This window comes from Melanotaenia boesemani, chromosome 16 (assembly GCF_017639745.1).
Source record: "Melanotaenia boesemani isolate fMelBoe1 chromosome 16, fMelBoe1.pri, whole genome shotgun sequence".
NCBI lineage: Eukaryota > Metazoa > Chordata > Actinopteri > Atheriniformes > Melanotaeniidae > Melanotaenia > Melanotaenia boesemani.
The window spans coordinates 863,661-882,706 of NC_055697.1; the positions used below are offsets into that span (position 1 = coordinate 863,661).

Below are 19,046 nucleotides of genomic sequence, written 5' to 3' on the forward strand. Positions count from 1 at the left end.
CTAGCATCAGAGTCCATCACAGAGACAAGCATCCAAAACAGTGTTAGATAGATAGATAGATAGATAGATAGATAGATAGATAGATAGATAGATAGATAGATAGATAGATAGATAGATAGATAGATAGATAGATAGATACTTTATTGATCCCGAGGGAAATTCAAGTTGACATCATCTGATCATCATGATAAGTCCTGGATTTGTTACATAAAGAAAATGACAACTGATTTGATGTGTTAAGGAATGGCTTTGTTTCCACTGTAGATACCAAGCAGTTGGGTTGGTAGCTTATGACTGGACAACAGTCTCATCTATGGACGCTCACTGCTCTTCAACAGGAGTTGAGCTGACTGTTTAACACCCAGATATTACATTAGAAAAGCTTTTAGGGGGATTAATTGCTGTAAAGACAGAGGAATGTAAGTGAGATTAATATCTTTAGTCAGAGTTTTCAGAATCACAAAGTTGGCGTTGTTTGAACCTGCTGATCACCATGGTAACTGATGCAGGGCTCACAGCCTGCTCTCTGGCAGATTCTGTTCCATTTGATATAAAATCACTTGTTTACTCCCCCAAAAGCTCTGTCCTCTCAGTGATTCTATTACTGATGATTTTCCAGACAGAAACATTGGACTGATGTTGATGACACATGGGGATATAAAAGATAAGAACTCTATAATTAAAGCCACACACTGATGTTGATCTAATTGAAAAAAGTGGATAATTACTTAAAGGCAAAATAAGAAGCACTGACACCTAGTGTTTTAAATCAGAACTGAAGTCGAAAGAGAAAAACACGGACAGCGTTCGTCCTCCCCTCGGAGAGTTTCTGTAGGTTGGCGGTTTGTGAGAGGACGGTTCTTTTATACGGTCTATGAAGGACGGAGAACTTAGCGCCAGCAAACATCATGATCAGGAGCGAAGATGATTCACACACAGGAAGTTGCTGTGCTTTGCAATGCTAGCGCTAATTTCACGCGCTAATTTCCGTTAGCATAAAACAGAGTGTAAACAAAAGCTACATTAATCAACAAATGTTTTCCCTTAGTCTCACTTCATAAATGAATTTGGTAGTAATTTCATAAGTTTATAAGGACAAACACAGTATTCATTCGGTCCAAACATCATTACATTTGTTGTTGTAAACTAACAGGCCACCAGTTTACTCCACTAATACGTCCATACAGTCACACACATTCATTTATTGAGTGCCGAGAAATAAATTAGACTAAAATCTTTGTAAATCAAGATAAACTTTTGGGTTAATTTAAGCAAAATTCTGGTGTTTACCTGTCGAGGGGAAACTTTGCCAGCTCAGACTTCTCCACCTTTCAAAAGATTCTCCAATATTGATCCTCATTTTATCTTTGGTGGTTTGCTTTTTTAGCAGGATGCCAAGGCCTTTTAGGTTTTTCTGAAACTATTTCTGGTCGCTTCTTTTACCAGCTTCCATACCTGCAGGCTGCTGCTCTTTTACCCACATAAAATACCAAACGCTGCCTTGTTTGGTAACCGTGGGGAGTCGCATATGATTGGTTAAGGAACCAGGAAGTAGGAAAGAGCAACACGGTGCACCCAAGTTATTCCGACACAGAACTCTTATTTTGAAGGAGAAAAACTTGACAAAGACGTTGTTGATGTAGGAGACAGATTGTTTATAGGAAAGCTTCCTTTTATCCCTCACAGCAAATGAGAACATTTTAAATTATGTTTAAGGAAAAAAATCCCAATTATTCAGCCTTTAACAGCAGGGATTCCCAACTCCGGTCCTCAAGGCCCACTATCCTGCAGACATTCGATGTTTCCCTGCTTCAACACACCTGAATCAAATTAATAGCTCAATAGCAGACTTGTGCAGAGCTTGTCAGAGATCCTTCTAATTTGAACCAGGTGTGTTGTAGCAGGGAAGCATCTAATCCTGCAGGATAGTGGGCCTTGAGGACCAAGGTTGGCGATCACTGCTTAACATTCCTCATATCTTACACTCATACACACATATACTTGTTGTCCATGTTTTTCACAAAATGCCTTCCTACAGGTGCCCCTGATGATTGTCTGCTTTGTTTTCTTCCAGAGGCCTCTGAAAGTTGAGCCGATTGTTGTTTTCTGTCGTCTGTATCTTTGTGTCATTTTTCTTCATTCTTTCATTTCATCTGTTCACTGGTCCAGCATTAATATGTAAATTCAGCAATAAACAAAACAAACAAAAGAAAATTATAATAATACTTAAGTATCAAGGAAAGCCATAACATTATGCAATATTATGGATGTGTTACACACAGTCCATAAGCACTCATTTAAGAGTTACAACACAGTGTTCATTTGTACATTTTCAAATTATATAGTGATAGCACTTATTGGTACATTAATTGTGACAAGGTGTGTTGCAATGACTGAGTAAACGTACAAATACTGCAGTGACACTAAGGCTTCACAATGGATGCGCTGGCCCTGCTTGAAGATTATGCCAATGGCAGGATCAAGATGGAGAGAGTTTTTAGAAAGCTCAAAGATTTCTGGTCCATGATGATGATTGGCTGAAATGCTGATTTAGATTCCCTGTAGCAGTGCTGTTAAATCTGTGTTAAACTTGGCCCAGTGTTAGACTGGCTGACCTGTTGGAACAATATATGACATTTTCTGCCTAAAGTCCCTTTGGGCTGGATTCAGGTCTGAAATATTGCAGCCATCCTTGAGCACGATCATGCCAGCTGGTAAGAGGTCTCTCTGAACCTGCTGTTTTTATTAAAAGTGTGCTTCTTCTCCCCTCTTGAGAACAACTTTACCTTTTCTTTGGTTATCTAATAGGGAGGTCCAGTTTCAAGTGGAAGGTGTAGAAATGCTCGCACCCATGTGGATGAGACTACACTGGAAGCATCAGAGGTTCGCCAAATGCTACAAGACAAGTTTTTGGGCTGTTATTTATAGATTAGAATATATTTTGAATGTATATTTCCCTGTTATCTCTTGCATAGTACAAAGTAAACTGTGTGGCGGATTCCAGCATCTTCAAAATAAAGACTGGAACTTTTGTTTAATCCTGACTGAATTAAACATCATTGAGGATTTTTCTCCTTACAAACAGTCTCTCTCACTCCCAAAGTGGGGGTCTGACTCAGATTTATGACTTGGTTTCCAGTTCCACAGGTCAACAAAGGTCGACTCTCTCCATCCTGGACTGGGGAGGACTTCGTTAAGTTATATACAAAAGTTTCTGAACTTTAATCTTCTGCAACATAAATCTGCCTTTTTAATTAACAAACCAAATGTTTTATGATCCCAGATGCAACTCCTCATCCAAAATGTCCACTTTGAAACTGTATCTTTCTAAACTTGTGTTTTTCTTCAACTGATAAAGAAGCCCCTTTCCTGCAGCTTTCAGCTCTAATGGGCCAGGACCCTGGACACACCGAGAAACGTTTATCTTACATAGAACGTTACATCTTACATAGAAGACAAAGACTTTGTGTGAAGAGCAAAAGATTACACTCTTATTATTTTAAAATGTTCATTTAAATAGATACATATATACACATGTGTTTTATCTTGATACCATGCACATGCATATAATAATTATCATTTTTGGTTAATCAACAAGCTTGATTAATTTGTGTTTGTGTAAGGTATAACATTCTTACTATTTTATTGTCTTTTCAAAGATTCATTGATTATTTAATGATGTTTCATTTAAGGCTTTAATAACTTGGAAATGCACATATATTCATAAAATGTTTAATTTGATACTCTTTACAAAATGATCAGACCAGCCCTACATCTGCTATCTGACCCAAAACCAGCCCACAAGACTGTTTATTGGTCAAGATAATGGTCCCACATCCTTTCATGGAGCGGGTCATGAAACTAACACTTATGGAACTCAGAACAAAGAGTTAGTTAGTTAGTTAGTTAGTTAGTTAGTTAGTTAGTTAGTTAGTTAGTTAGTTAGTTAGTTAGTTAGGTAGGTAGGTAGGTAGGTTTGGTCTTTCTGTCTTCAACCTCCCCTGGAGTTGTACATCCCCGTCAGACATGGCTCTTTTCCAGAGTCACTTAGATTTCTCCTAGAGACGTGGATTTCTCAGGACACTTCGTCTGGACGCAGGAGAGAGAGAGAGAGAGAGAGAGATGATGCCGGAGAATTAAGTGTGCCGTGATGTGAAGAACATCACTACAGATACTAAGTTTGTGCCTGCATTCAAGATGCAAGATTGATTTAGTTTTTCTGGGCAGATTAACTCCGTTTAGTTCATTCCTTTTTTCTTCCAACTGATACTTCTCTTTTCTTTAGTTATGTTTTTATCTTTTGGATTTTTAATATTGATCCTAGATTTTGATCTTTAGTTTAGATAACTGGTTAACACAGGCTGACCGAAGCTTCAGAACCAGTTCTACAGAGTTTCTTTTGGACTGATCCAAAGCTGGACTGTTCTCTCCTGCCTGCCACTGCAAACAATTCACTGTCCATCATCGATACCACCAGCCGAGCCGTGGGAGAGTCCGCATCCGCAGAGCTGCCTGATCCAAACCTTCGGACCACCATGTGACGCATCTTCTGGCCTTCTTGGGTGTTGTTCGGGATCCAAACCACCTGTGCCAACTTCCTCATTTGCCCAGGAGAGTGACCACAACGGTCGTAAGTCGGTTCGATCCAAACAGAACCGGACAAGCTGGGGCGCCGAAAAGGGGGGGTAAAGGGGAAGGATTCATGGGGCCCATGAGTGACAGGGGGCCCAGAAGGGTCCTCAATGCAATTGTAATACTGACAAAATTATCTGATACTTAATGATAAACTTACAATCATGCAAACAATTTAACCTCTATATTTCTCTTAAATGGCTCAGTCTACCTGTTCCTTTAGCTGCGAAGCAGCGCAACAGACAGACAGTGAGTGGATGCTTAGACGGCAGCGTTCCTCAAAAGTCAGGAAGCTTAAAACGAAGAGAAAAAAAGCTGAGACTGGAGAGAGAACAGAGGGGTGGACAGTACGTCACCCAGTTCTTTCAGAGGCGAGGTGGTCGGTTAGTTCGTCTGATGGAAAGTTGTGGAACATCAGCTTGTTGTCTCTTCTGAACTTTGTTCATATAAGCTAGCTCACTTTGCTCCATATTAGCTCATATTTCTGAAGAAAACTGGATTTTATTTAATTTCACTGTTGTTTTAATCAAATAAGCAAGACAGGCACACAATTAGCAAGCTGCTCTGCTAAAACATCATGCATGTCTGAACAGACACGAGAGCAGCCGAAGCAGATGCTGCCAGACCCCCCCTCCCCTCCCCGCCCACCTGAACATGTCCAGGTGGCCCTGAGGAACGAGGTGAACAGCTGAGTGTTGAATTAATTGGTTATTGTGGAGAAAAAACATTATATAATAGAAAAAATTATTATTAATATTAAATAAAAATAGTTTGCATTTATTTTCTCAGCTATCACTGTAATGTTAGGTCAGGTCTCATCCTCCTGCTTCGCAGTAGGAACAGAGACATTTCTAGTGCAGCAGACTGGGTGACTGCTTTCAATCCAATCAGAGAAATATTTACATTTTCTAGATATCAGAAGATCAACTAGCAACAACCATATAGATCATATATGTTCCCCCACTAATCTAATGCTTCACCTGTGAGTCTACAGATCTGGAGATAAATTAGACTTCATGTTGCTACATGAGGGAGACGATGACGTGGAGGATTGGTAGTCAGATCAGTTTCCCTTGATATTGTTGGTGAAATCACTGAAAGCACCTTTAAGTAAAACTAATAGCGGGAGGCCACCAGAAATAATGATTGTGATGCTTTTACAAATGACAATACATGATTGGAGATACTATATAATAGAACAGCTGGATAGAATAGAAAGTTGGACTTCAGGACTTGATAAGTGGTTTTTCAGGGAGAAAACTCCATGTTGGGATCTTGGTGAAAAAGGCTGAGCAATGAGATTGCACGAGCATGACTCAGCAATAATGTACCTTTACCTCTCCTTGATATCAGATTACACAAAGTTCTACCTTTTAAAATGTGATTATTTAATTTTAAAGATGCTCCCAGCCGTTGTTTGGCTGTAAATCTCCACAGTGGTTTGCTTGTGACTGTATTACATTCAGTTCATATAATACAGTAGAGTTGTTATTACTCTCAAATGTAAATCGCTTTGGATAAAAGCGTCTACTAAATGACTGTAGAATAGAATAGAACAATAAACCATGTGAGGTCCTGCTATTTTTTGTTTATGAGCCTACCTAATTTAAATACCATTTGCATCTGATTTAATGATGATAATGTCGCCAATACAATAAATCATAAACAAATGAGCGGTCATTTTGTTTTTGATGGTGTCTTAGCTGAGATTTGATTTATTTCTCCACAGATGCAGAATGCATTTCATTTTTATAGAAGAGGTTATTTTGTATTTAAGTTTTGTATTTGTAATTTGTTTTGTAATTATCATGAGATAATTAAGTATTTAAAAAAAGATAGATGGGTTTTTAAATATAAAGTATCCGTCTTGCAGCAAATAATTGAATCTAAATTAACTTTATTGTATTTTAGTGCTTCCCCTACCAACTAGCCTGTCATGTTTTTCTTTTAATTTCTTTTAATTTAATTTCTTTTAATGCTATTTTGATGATCAAAATAGCATTAAAATTGCCAATTGGATGTATTACACAATTAAAATCTTCAGGGGGGGGTCCACTGATTTTTTTTTCATGGGGCCCAAAATCTCTAGCAGCGCCCCTGCGGATGAGTCCTGCTCGGATCAATTCTCTGCTTGTCTGCCAAGGAATGGTTGGTTGTCTGACGGTGACCTTAGCAGTTCTACATCTTAGTTTCCAGCTTTAAACAGATGAGATTCAGTTTTCCCTCTTTTTCTTTTAGGATTCAGAGATCCTTTTTGAGTTCTAAACCTTAGTTTAATTATTATTGCTGGTGTATGAATGTGTGGATGAATGGTCGGTGATGGTCGGAGAGGCCGTAGGCGCAGACTGGCAGCCACGTTTCCGTCAGCTTGCCCCAGGGCAGCTGTAGCTACACACGTAGCTTACCATCACCAGGTATGAGTGAGGAGTGGATGAATAATGGATTCACAATGTAAAGCGCTTTGGGTGCCTTGAAAAGCGCTATATAAATCTAATCCATTATTAGGGTCCGAGCCATACAAAGTATGGCAAGGCCCTATTGTTTCTGCTATGTTTATTATTATTCTCCTTCTCCTCCTCCTAAGCATTTCGACGCCAAATTTGACCCCCTAAACACCCATGACAAGTTGTGAAACTTGGCACACACGTCAAGCCCGGCGAAAATCGGATATTATAAGGTCCGCATACTATTCAATGCAAAATTGGCTCAACAGCGCCACCTAGAGTCACCAAAAAACACCACATGAATGGGGCCCAGGAAGTCTACTTCAACGTAGGAAGACGAAACTCGGCACACACGTGTACCACCCCGTGTTGACCAAAAAACTCAATATAACACCTGTCGCCATGGCAATGGGGTGCCCGCCATCTTGGCGTGTGCGGCCATTTTTTTGCCATTTTTTCCACTTTACACACATGGTATTTGAACGAACTAGTCTGAGGGGATTCGTGCGACTGACTCCAAACTTGGTGGGAAGCTTCCTGACAAGTTGGGGACCAAACGCTCCTCAAATCTTTCTAATAGCAGGAAGCGTGTTACCGTGGCAACTGATGGAAAATGACCTCGCCATGAAACACGGTTTGCTTATATCTCCATAGGAATACGTGGGATCTGCACCAAACTTGACAGGATTCATACTTCTGACACCCCAAGTCCAGCATTGATGTCAATAGAACACTTGTTGCCATGGCAACGGACTGCCCGCCATCTTGGATTTCACTCCCATTTTAACTAACTAGTCTGAGGGGATTCGTGCGACTGACTCCAAACTTGGTGGGAAGCTTCCTGACAAGTTGGGGACCAAACGCTCCTCAAATCTTTCTAATAGGAAAAAGCGTGTAACCGTGGCAACCGACGGAAAAATGCCCTCGCCATGAAACACGGTTTGCTTATATCTCCATAGGAATACGAGGGATCTGCACCAAACTTGACAGGATTCATACAGGTTGGGTCCTTAACGCGTTACACCACCTGTTGTCATGGCAACATCAGGTGGCGGGGTCCAGGCAGCTCGGACCCGATGGATGCCGCTTGCGGCTTTAATTATTATTATTACAGGTTAATTAACTTTTGTTTCATCCCTTGCATACTTTTCATGCATTCTGACACATTACATTGAAATAAGATTCTGGTTTGAACACCATATTCTGCATTTTACAATGTTGGATTCATTTTCCCATGAAGTCCTTTGTAAATATTTCCTTTACATTTATGCCTGATTAGACTAGTAATAAATATTTCATATTTATCCTAAACTGGGCTGGTTATTGTGAACTCCTCCTGTGAGTCTTGTTATGAGTCCCTTCGACTTGAGAATTCAGGTTAGTAGCGTCCTGAGACTGATTAATTGATAACTGATTGATTTGACTAGCTTGAATTAATTAATTTATTAAATTAATTAATTTAGTACTCTAATGGTGTCCACACAGCCATTAGATTAGTATAAGGCTATCTGTGTGGTGGTGCTCCTGAGGTATAAAATATTTAGACTAATAAGTAATAATTTTATGAAATTATTAAAAATTAATAATTTTATTAAATGTTTAATGTTTAATTACGCTAAATCACTACAACTGTAACTTCATGGTTCTGAATTGCATTGGTAAATATCGAGAGCCTCTTAAAAAGGCTCTTAAAACCACGACCAAGTTGGTAACCTTGGAGTGTTGATAGACTCAGACCTGACTTTCAGCAGCCACATCAAAGCTTCACTAAGATTTTTACCAGCTCAGAAACATCAACAGAATTAAACGTTTAGTCTCCCAGTAAGACCAGGAGAAACTCATCCATGGTCCATCTCCAGTAGACTGGATTACTGTACTGGTCTTTAACAGAACTTCCCACTAAGACCAGTAAACATCTGTAGTTCTGCAGCTGAGAGTCTTGAGTGAAGATGATGTCATTGGTACCCGTGCAGCTGTTGTATATGGGACGAGTTTATCAACACCTTCTTTAAGATTCAGGACACTGAATGTGTTGACAAACAGCAGCGTTTTGCAGGCTAAGAGGTCACAGATCATTCAGCGGCTACAGGCCACGATGTTGTTTGTTTGGGTGAGTTGAATATTATTAGTATTATCACATATGGATTCCAGTTTACGTTGTGAGTGACATGTAGCTCTTCTCTTCTGTTTGCTCTTTCACGTTTAGGAGATTCACCAGGTACCAGATTTTTACTGTTAGTGCAGAAGTCTCTAGTTATGCCAGCTTGGCTGCTGTGACTTTTTGAGAAGATATTTTCAGTAAATTTGAATTTGATTGAACTGTAATGGTCTTACTGAGGCTTATTTGTAATGTCTCGTATTCAACAGGTCATAATGTTCAGTGCTGCAGTTACTCTGCCATGGCAGATTCCACAAAAGAAATAATCAGTGTTGTAACTTTGGACAAGAGGCAAACAGGACGGTCCTCAGTCATCATGAAAAGGGAGGTCTTTAGACAGACTGTGGAGAAACTTCATACTGAAGTTCGACTGGTGGAATTTTGTACAGATGCACATGTCCAAATTGGAGCCCTTGCGTGTGAGTACTTTTGTAAATCTTATTTATAGCTGGTTGTACTATATTCTCTATATTCATGTGTAGTATCTCACAGTAAAACTATGGTTCTTCTTCTCTCTTAGACCCAGAGAGACGAAGGTTTAAAGACTATGGTATAAGGCATAGCCTTGACATGTGGCACAACTAAGTGTTTACAGTGACTGACAGTTATTGTGCCAAAACATCAACAGTAATATTCTCATGATCTCCAGGCTGCGCTGGTAAAAGGGAATGGCATACTTCTCACCTAGCTTAAGGACACCGTTAACCATTTCTGGTTGTGCTGCAAGAAGGCACACAGCAGACCAGTTTTTTGTGAGTGAACATATTTGATTTTTGTGGTCATATGCTTTGTATTTCATTTTGAATTTCGGGGACAATCCTAAGGTAAGAAATGTGGGATTTTAGTCTTTCCTACTTTTTCTTTCAGGCACTTTGGATTGGAATAATACACCATTGCTGTGGCACTCACACCTGGGCTGTTGGATCCTGCCATCACGAACATCTGCAAGAATGCAGCCAAAACGAAACCATCCACGGGAAACTCTGTGGCACACAAGGCTCTACTGAACATCATCAAGAACAAGAGATGGCTAAAGGATGTCTATAAATATATAACATTCAGGTAAATTTAATATATACCTACATAATAACTGCATAATAACTTTCCAAAAGTACAGATTTTTAACAATGCACACTCCATATAGAGCTGATCTCAAGGCTTTCCAGAGCCATATTTGATGTGGCTACGCTATGCTATGCTTTCTCACCACCTGTAGACAAATCCAGAGTTCGTCTTCCTGCCTTGGATTACAACTTTCACCTCAAGAGAGCATTCATGCAGTCAAAAGATGGCAAGAAGATGTTTCATTTTCACACAGTTACATTTACAATTCGTTTCATTAAAAAAACAAATTATTTTTGTCTGCATGTAGTGGTGATAAAATAAAAATGCTTGTTGTCTCACTTTACAGAAGGATCTATAAGGTGCATAAAGGTATTCCAGGTTGTCATCCCCTGGCTCCTTTGCAATGCCAAGTGCCATCAAGTCCTCTCTGTAGTTCCTATGCATGAGTAGAATACTAGCATCAAGGCAGTACAAGGAGAAAGAGTGCAGTCTGCTGGCTCCAGACCACAGCACTTCTTCTCTAAGTCTGTGGGCATCTCCCGGCAGTTCCCACAGACACACCATGGCACTCCTGCAGATGGAGAAGACCCGTGATTTTTGTATAATTATTTTAAATAATTCCAAAATTGGATGTCCTGGATAGAGGCACAGTTAATACATACCTCTGTTTCTTCTGTCCTGGCGGCACGCAGGACATGTAGTCTTTGCTGCTCCTGGCTAGCTTGGTACACGGAGCTCCTCGCACGAGCTCGCCTGCTGCTTTTGGCATGGGTTCCACCTCGACCTCGTCACTTTTTCCCAGCCTCTGCTGCCAGGTCGCTGCTGTTGCTCTACGTAGTTGGATTAAAAATGAAAAAATACTGTCAAATGTAGCTGGTTTTGATTATATACATTTATATATAGAAATGAATTCTCAATACTTAGCTGAGTATTACATTATCATAGACCACATGTATGCTTTGGTCTGGTCAAATTTTCAGTAGTTTTAGCAAATATTAGAAAGTGAATACTGGTAAATTACACATAGGTTACAAATTAACATGCACAAAGTGTACAGGCTTTACCTTATTTTACCTACAGTTTCAGCTAATGTTACCATATCTACACTAGATTATCAGCTATTTGCAGCTAACTCAGACTGTGTTTGCAGGAAAGCTAAACTAAACTGTCTGCTAACACCGTTAGCAGCGAAATTGCTAATAGTGAAACACTAAATTAATGGGATAATGATTCATTTATGAACAAACAATATAAAAAACTTGACAAAAAAGAAGTTCTCTTGCTTATGGCATTATAATATTATAAGTTACTTACTTCCTCAGTCGACATGTCTCTCAGAAAGGCGATGTTGTTATGCTTCTTGTTTACACTTAGTACGCAAACGAGGCATGTGGGGGTGAAGGGGAGGGGGGGTGTGGTGGCGGGTGGAGCAGAGGTAGAACGAGTTGTGGCTTATCACACGTCTTGTTTTGGTTTACAGGCAGTGCTTAACAGCAACCCTTATGGCCAAAAATATCGATTACAGTTCCTTTAAGTTTCCTTAGAAACTTCCTTATTTCCTTAGAACTAATGTGAACCGTAATAATGTACAGTACATTCAATCAATGTACAAGTTATTTGTGACTCAAACATGATTCTTACAAATTTAGGAACACAGTGGCCTGGGTCAACACATAACTCATTAATCCATGATTGTGTCTCTTTGAATTTGCAGAACGGTGTCCGTCAGCACCCGGCCACTTCCTGGTGTGCCATGCGCCACAACATGTCATTCCTGCAGCCGTGTTTGCCGGGCCGGGACTCTCCTCTCCGCCCACTGCTTCCAACAGTAGAGCAACTACGAACACAATATAGCTTTTCAAGGTGTGGAAGAAATTTTACCAATTATGCTCTCTATATAATATTATAATCACTATACTAACTATAATTACTTCCTTTACTATATTCATGTATAAATTGTATTTACACTGATTGCTACTATATTACACTTTTTACATTTTTACTCTTCATGCTTTTATTCTCTTTTAAGGTTTCTTCTCTTCATATACATGCTCTGTTAAAAGTTCACTACGAGGGTAAGATGACCTTTATCTGGTCCTTCCTCAGACCCTTAGACTGGTTCTGGTGGAGACACAACTATGTGAGGTTGTTTTGACGCCAGCTCTTGGAGTTGTGTGTCCACCCAAGGTCTTCAGGAAGGAGGATTCTTTCTACAGAAATGTAGAACTGTTGTTTTTCCTTTTGTCTCCACAGAGTCTCTCTCGACTTCACGTGAGTCGGGACGACCACTCTCATTACTCCAGTAATAAAACTTATATACTTTTACTCGTTACACACTCTTGGTAAATTTTATACAACAACGGCTTTTTTCAAATCTCTTGTTTAAACTATGAATAGGACTTGGACTTAATTACGATCTACAAAAACTCTACACATCCTCTAAACATTCTCTGCAAAACCTCTACACAACCTCTACACAAGCTCTACACATCCTCTACACATCCTCTACGCATCCTCTATACAACCTCTACAAAAACTCTACACATCCTCTGCACAACCTCTACAAAACCTCTACAAATCCTCTACACATACTCTACACAACCTCTACACATACGCTATACAACCTCTACATAACCTCTATACACAACCTCTACACATCCTCTACACAACCCCTACAAAACCTCTACACAACCTCTACACATACTCTACAAATCTCTACACAACCTCTACACATCCTCTACACAACCTCTACGTAACCTCTACACATACTCTACACAACCTCTACACATCCTCTACACATCCTCTATACAAACTCTACAAAACCTCTACACAACCTCTACACATCCTCTACACATCCTATATACAACCTCTACAAAACCTCTACACAACCTCTACACATCCTCTACACAACCCCTACAAAACCTCTACACATCCTCTACACATCCTCTACACATCCTCTATACAACCTCTACAAAACCTCTACACAACCTCTACACATCCTCTACACAACCCCTACAAAACCTCTACACAACCTCTACACAACCTCTACACATACTCTACACAACCTCTACACATCCTCTACACATCCTCTATACAACCTCTACAAAACCTCTACACAACCTCTACACATCCTCTACACATCCTCTATACAACCTCTACACAACCTCTACACAACCTCTACACATCGTCTACACATCCTCTACAAAACCTCTACACATCCTCTACACATCCTCTACACATCCTCTATACAACCTCTACAAAAACTCTACACATCCTCTAAACATTCTCTGCAAAACCTCTACACAACCTCTACACAAGCTCTACACATCCTCTACACATCCTCTACGCATCCTCTATACAACCTCTACAAAAACTCTACACATCCTCTGCACAACCTCTACAAAACCTCTACAAATCCTCTACACATACTCTACACAACCTCTACACATACGCTATACAACCTCTACATAACCTCTATACACAACCTCTACACATCCTCTACACAACCCCTACAAAACCTCTACACAACCTCTACACATACTCTACAAATCTCTACACAACCTCTACACATCCTCTACACAACCTCTACGTAACCTCTACACATACTCTACACAACCTCTACACATCCTCTACACATCCTCTATACAAACTCTACAAAACCTCTACACAACCTCTACACATCCTCTACACATCCTATATACAACCTCTACAAAACCTCTACACAACCTCTACACATCCTCTACACAACCCCTACAAAACCTCTACACATCCTCTACACATCCTCTACACATCCTCTATACAACCTCTACAAAACCTCTACACAACCTCTACACATCCTCTACACAACCCCTACAAAACCTCTACACAACCTCTACACAACCTCTACACATACTCTACACAACCTCTACACATCCTCTACACATCCTCTATACAACCTCTACAAAACCTCTACACAACCTCTACACATCCTCTACACATCCTCTATACAACCTCTACACAACCTCTACACATCGTCTACACATCCTCTACACATCCTCTACACAACCCCTACAAAACCTCTACACAACCTCTACACAACCTCTACACATCCTCTACACAACCTCTACGTAACCTCTACACATACTTTACACAACCTCTACACATCCTCTACACAACCTCTACGTAACCTCTACACATCCTCTACACAACCTCTATGCATCCTCTATACAAACTCTACAAAAACTCTATGTTATGGTTCCTGTCTGTCTCCCCTGTGTACATGTGTCCCCTGATTATCCTAGTGTGTGTTTGCGTCTGGCTCCCTCTGTCTGTCTTGTGTGTCATGTCTGTTTCCGACCCGGAGTGTTGCAGCAGCAATCATCTCACCTGGGCAGATCATCACACCAGAACCTCATCTTCTCATCACCACCACAGTATTTAACCAACGGACCTTTCTTCACTCCTCGCCGGATCCTCCAGTTACCCATCTGGTATATCGTGGCCTCTCTAGTTTCTCTATTTAAACACAGTTCATGTTTCTTAATGTTAGTCTTGTCTCTAGACTCCTGGTGTCTGGATTCTGCCTGTCCTGTCTGCCTGCCGATCTTCTGGATTGCTTCACTCATCCCGGTCCACTCCCTTGTCGCTGGCTCCAACCAAGCTCACGTCAAGTCCTGCCTGCTTGCCCGCCTGTCCAGTCAACAGCCCTCCACTGTGGTCCTCAGATCCAGAACGTGGAACATCTTGCACATTTCAAGTCTTCATTAAAACCCTTTCTTTAATTCATCTGCCTCAGTCTCTTGGATTTTCAGTGTCTGCACCGTGGGGTTCAGAAACCAACACTTGTCTGACCCGCCGTAACATTAGGATCCGGCCAACATGGATCCCGCAGACCTGGATTCCAGAGCCGCTTCAGTACAACAAGCAGTCACTCAGCAGGGGATCCTACTGGGTCAACACGACTCCAACATTCGGACGCTAATCTCTGCTAACCAAACTCTCACCCAGCAGGTCTCCTCGCTCACAGCTCAGCTCGCCTCGCTACAGGGTGCAGCAGCCTCGACTGCTCAGCCAAATCTGCCCGGTCCTGGAATCACTCAACCACAAGATCTCCAGGCAGTCACCCCTGAACCATTTTCAGGTTTGTCATCCCAGTGTAAGGGATTTATCTTTCAATGTGAATTATATTTTCAACTAAAACCTGTATCCTATGCCAGTGACATTTCTAAAATCCAGTTTATGTTGGGGCTTCTCCGAGGGAAAGCACTAACCTGGGCGGAGGCAAGGTTCGCTGGACAACCTCTTTCGCACCTCTCTTTTCCTGCCTTTCTTAAGGAGTTCCGTCGGGTCTTTGCTGCTCCAGCTGTCCCTTTTTGTGCTTCCACTCGCCTCTTCGCCATCACTCAGGGTCGACGCTCGCTGGAGGATTTGTGTTGGAATTTCGGCCCACCTGGCCTGGCAGCCGAGGTGGGCTGGTCCGAAGACTTGTTGTCTGCTGCCTTCTATCACGGTTTGAAGGATTATTTGAAGGATGAATTGGCTTACAGAGAGGAGCCTGTGGGTCTCGAAGAACTGATCACGTTAACCTGTTGTATTGACTCCTGTCTGCAGACGCGCCAGCGTGAGCGCCGAACCGCTCCTGCCTCTCTCACATCTCCTACTCTTTCCATAACAGCGTTGCCTGGTGGTCCAGCCCCCGAGTCCCCAAGCGTGCAGCCCTCCGAGGAGCCGATGCAGTTGGGCGGAGCTCATCTCTCTCCGGAGGAGCGAAATCAAAGGATTCGAGCGGGTGAGTGCCTGTACTGTGGCAAATCCGGTCATTTTCGGTCAGTCTGTCCTCGACGTCCAAAAGACCAGGTCCGCCAGTAGAACTGGGAGTTCTGGCGGATCAAATCCTAACTCCCGGCAAAACTCAGTCTCGTCTTCAGATCCCTGCTACTGTTTGTTTACAGCTGCAACAGTTTCCCCTCCAGGCCCTCATCGACTCCGGAGCAGAGGGGAACTTTATTGATGAGCAGGTAGCAGGACAGATGGGCATCCCTTTTGTAGCTCTGGATAAACCCCGCAAGGCTCTCGCCGTGGATGGTCACATACTAGCCCAGGTCACCCATCGCACGGTTCCAATAACTCTCGTCCTCTCAGGCAACCATGCGGAGACTATCCAACTTCTGATCATTTCAACTCCCAATACACCCCTTATCATGGGCTATCCTTGGTTAGCCAAGCACAACCCCCATATAGACTGGTCCCCAGGCAGGGTTCTGAACTGGAGCCTCTTCTGTCATGAACATTGTCTACGGTCTGCACTATCACCCACGGAAAGAATCTCACCACCCTCGAGCGCGCCTGTGGCGCCAGTAGATCTGTCCGACATTCCTGCTGTTTATCATGACTTAAAGGAGGTTTTTAGTAAAGACAAGGCTCTCTCCCTTCCACCCCATCGCCCCTACGATTGTTCCATTGACCTGCTTCCTGATGCTCATCTTCCCTCTGGTCGCCTGTACAATCTGTCCAAGCCCGAGCAGGAGGCAATGGAAAAATATATTAAGGACTCACTGGCCGCTGACATCATTCGCCCCTCCAAGTCTCCTGCCGGAGCGGGTTTTTTCTTTGTTAAGAAAAAAGATTCATCCCTCAGACCCTGCATAGACTACCGAGGGCTCAACAAAGTTACGATCAGAAATAAGTATTTCTTGCCGTTGCTGGACTCTGCATTTACCCCCCCTTCAAGGCGCCACCATTTTCACTAAACTGGACCTCCGTAACGCCTATCACCTGGTGCGGATCCAAGAGGGCGATGAATGGAAGACGGCGTTCAACACTCATCTGGGTCATTTTGAATATTTGGTGATGCGATTTGGGTTGACGAACGCCCCCGCCATTTTCCAGGCCCTCATAAATGATGTATTACGTGACTTCCTTCACCGGTTTGTCTTTGTCTATTTAGATGACATCCTCATCTATTCCAAGAATCTGGCTGATCATCAGGTCCACGTCCGACAGGTGTTACAGCGGCTGATGGAGAACCGGTTATACGTAAAGAAGGAGAAGTGCGAGTTTCATGCTTCTCAGGTTGGTTTCCTCGGGTTCATCTTGAAGGGTGGTGAGTTTCAAGCCGACCCACGAAAGATTACAGCAGTGGTGGACTGGCCAACACCCGCAAAAAGGAAACAACTGCAGCGTTTCCTTGGCTTCGCCAATTTCTACAGCCAGGTGGCAGCGCCGTTGACAGCACTTACCTCCCCGTCCCGTCTGTTTATCTGGTCCGAGGAGGCGGAGAGGGCCTTTAAACAGCTCAAGACGTTGTTCACCTCGGCACCGATTTTGGTCCAGCCCGATCCGACGCTGCAGTTTGTGGTTGAAGTGGATGCCTCTGATGTAGGGGTGGGGGCTGTTCTTTCTCAGAGGCAGGGCCCAGACGCCAAGCTACACCCTTGCACCTTCTTCTCTCGCCGACTCTCGCCTGCCGAGGCCAACTATGATGTCGGTAACCGCGAGCTGTTGGCGGTCAAGATGGCCTTAGAGGAATGGCGTCATTGGCTGGAGGGCGCCTCCCAGCCTTTTGTGGTGTGGTCTGACCACAAGAATCTGGCCTATATCCAGACCGCTAAAAGGCTAAACTCCATGCACACCAGGTGGTTTCTTTTCTTTGACCGGTTTGACTTCACTCTCACCTACCGTCCTGGTTCCCGGAACATCAAGCCCGACGCCCTTTCTAGGCAGTTCTGCGCCAAGGACAAGCCCTAGGGAGATGAGTGCATCCTTCCTGCCTCCAAGGTCGTTGCAGCTCTCACCTGGGAGATTGAGTCCACAGTCCGCCAGGCCCAGCAGCTTCAACCCGACCCCGGCAATGGACCTCCTGGACGCCTGTTTGTCCCGGACTCGGTCTGGTCCCAGGTCCTGCAGTGGGTTCACGCATCAAAATTCGCCTGTCATCCAGGAATCTCCCACACACTTAGCCTGATCAAGTGGCATTTCTGGTGGTCCTCCCTGGACGCTGATGTCAGGGACTTCGTGCGGGCCTGCGTAATTTGTGCTCGAGGTAAAAGCTCCCACAAGCCTCCGGCCGGCCTGCTTCAGCCACTCCCAGTGCCTGGGAGGTCTTTGTCCCACGTTGCCCTGGACTTCGTCACTGGTCTTCCTCCGTCCGATGGCAACTCCGTCATTCTCACTATTGTGGACCCCTTTTCCAAGGCCCCGCACTTTGTGGCGCTCCCCAAGCTGCCCTCAGCCAGAGAGACGGCGGATCTGGTCATGTCCCATGTCGTACGCCTCCATGGGATTCCCGTGGACTTTGTCTCGGACCGGGGTCCGCAATTCATATCCCAGGTATGGAGGTCCTTCTGTAAAGGGTTGGGGGCATCCGTAAGTCTCTCCTCTGGTTTCCACCCACAGACGAACGGGCAGACTGAGAGGACGAATCAGGACCTGGAGACGGCGCTGCGTTGCGTCACTGCAGCCAAATTCCACCTCCTGGAGCTCCTATTTGCCTTGGGTGGAGTTCTCGCACAATTCCCTGGTCAGTTCAGCTACCGGACTCTCACCTTTTGAGGCCTCCCTGGGCTATCAGCCCTCACTGTTTCCCAGCCAGGAACGGGAGTTGGCGGTCCCCTCTGTCCAGCATCACCTTCAGCGCTGCAAGGCCATGTGGTGGAGAACCCGGGCGGCTCTGGAGGGCACTTCTCTGAGGAACTGCCGGTCGGCGGACAAGCACAGGTCACCAGCTCCCCAGTACTCTCAAGGTCAGTCGGTCTGGTTGTCTGCAAAGA

The 19,046-nt window shown here is 43.3% G+C and overlaps 1 protein-coding gene across 1 annotated transcript in view; it reads right to left on the bottom strand.

Annotated features, from left to right (window-relative positions):
• Window positions 1-19,046, bottom strand: part of LOC121655186 (sodium/potassium/calcium exchanger 3-like) — a 150,348-nt gene that overhangs the window by 30,096 nt on the left and 101,206 nt on the right. The window lies entirely within an intron of this gene.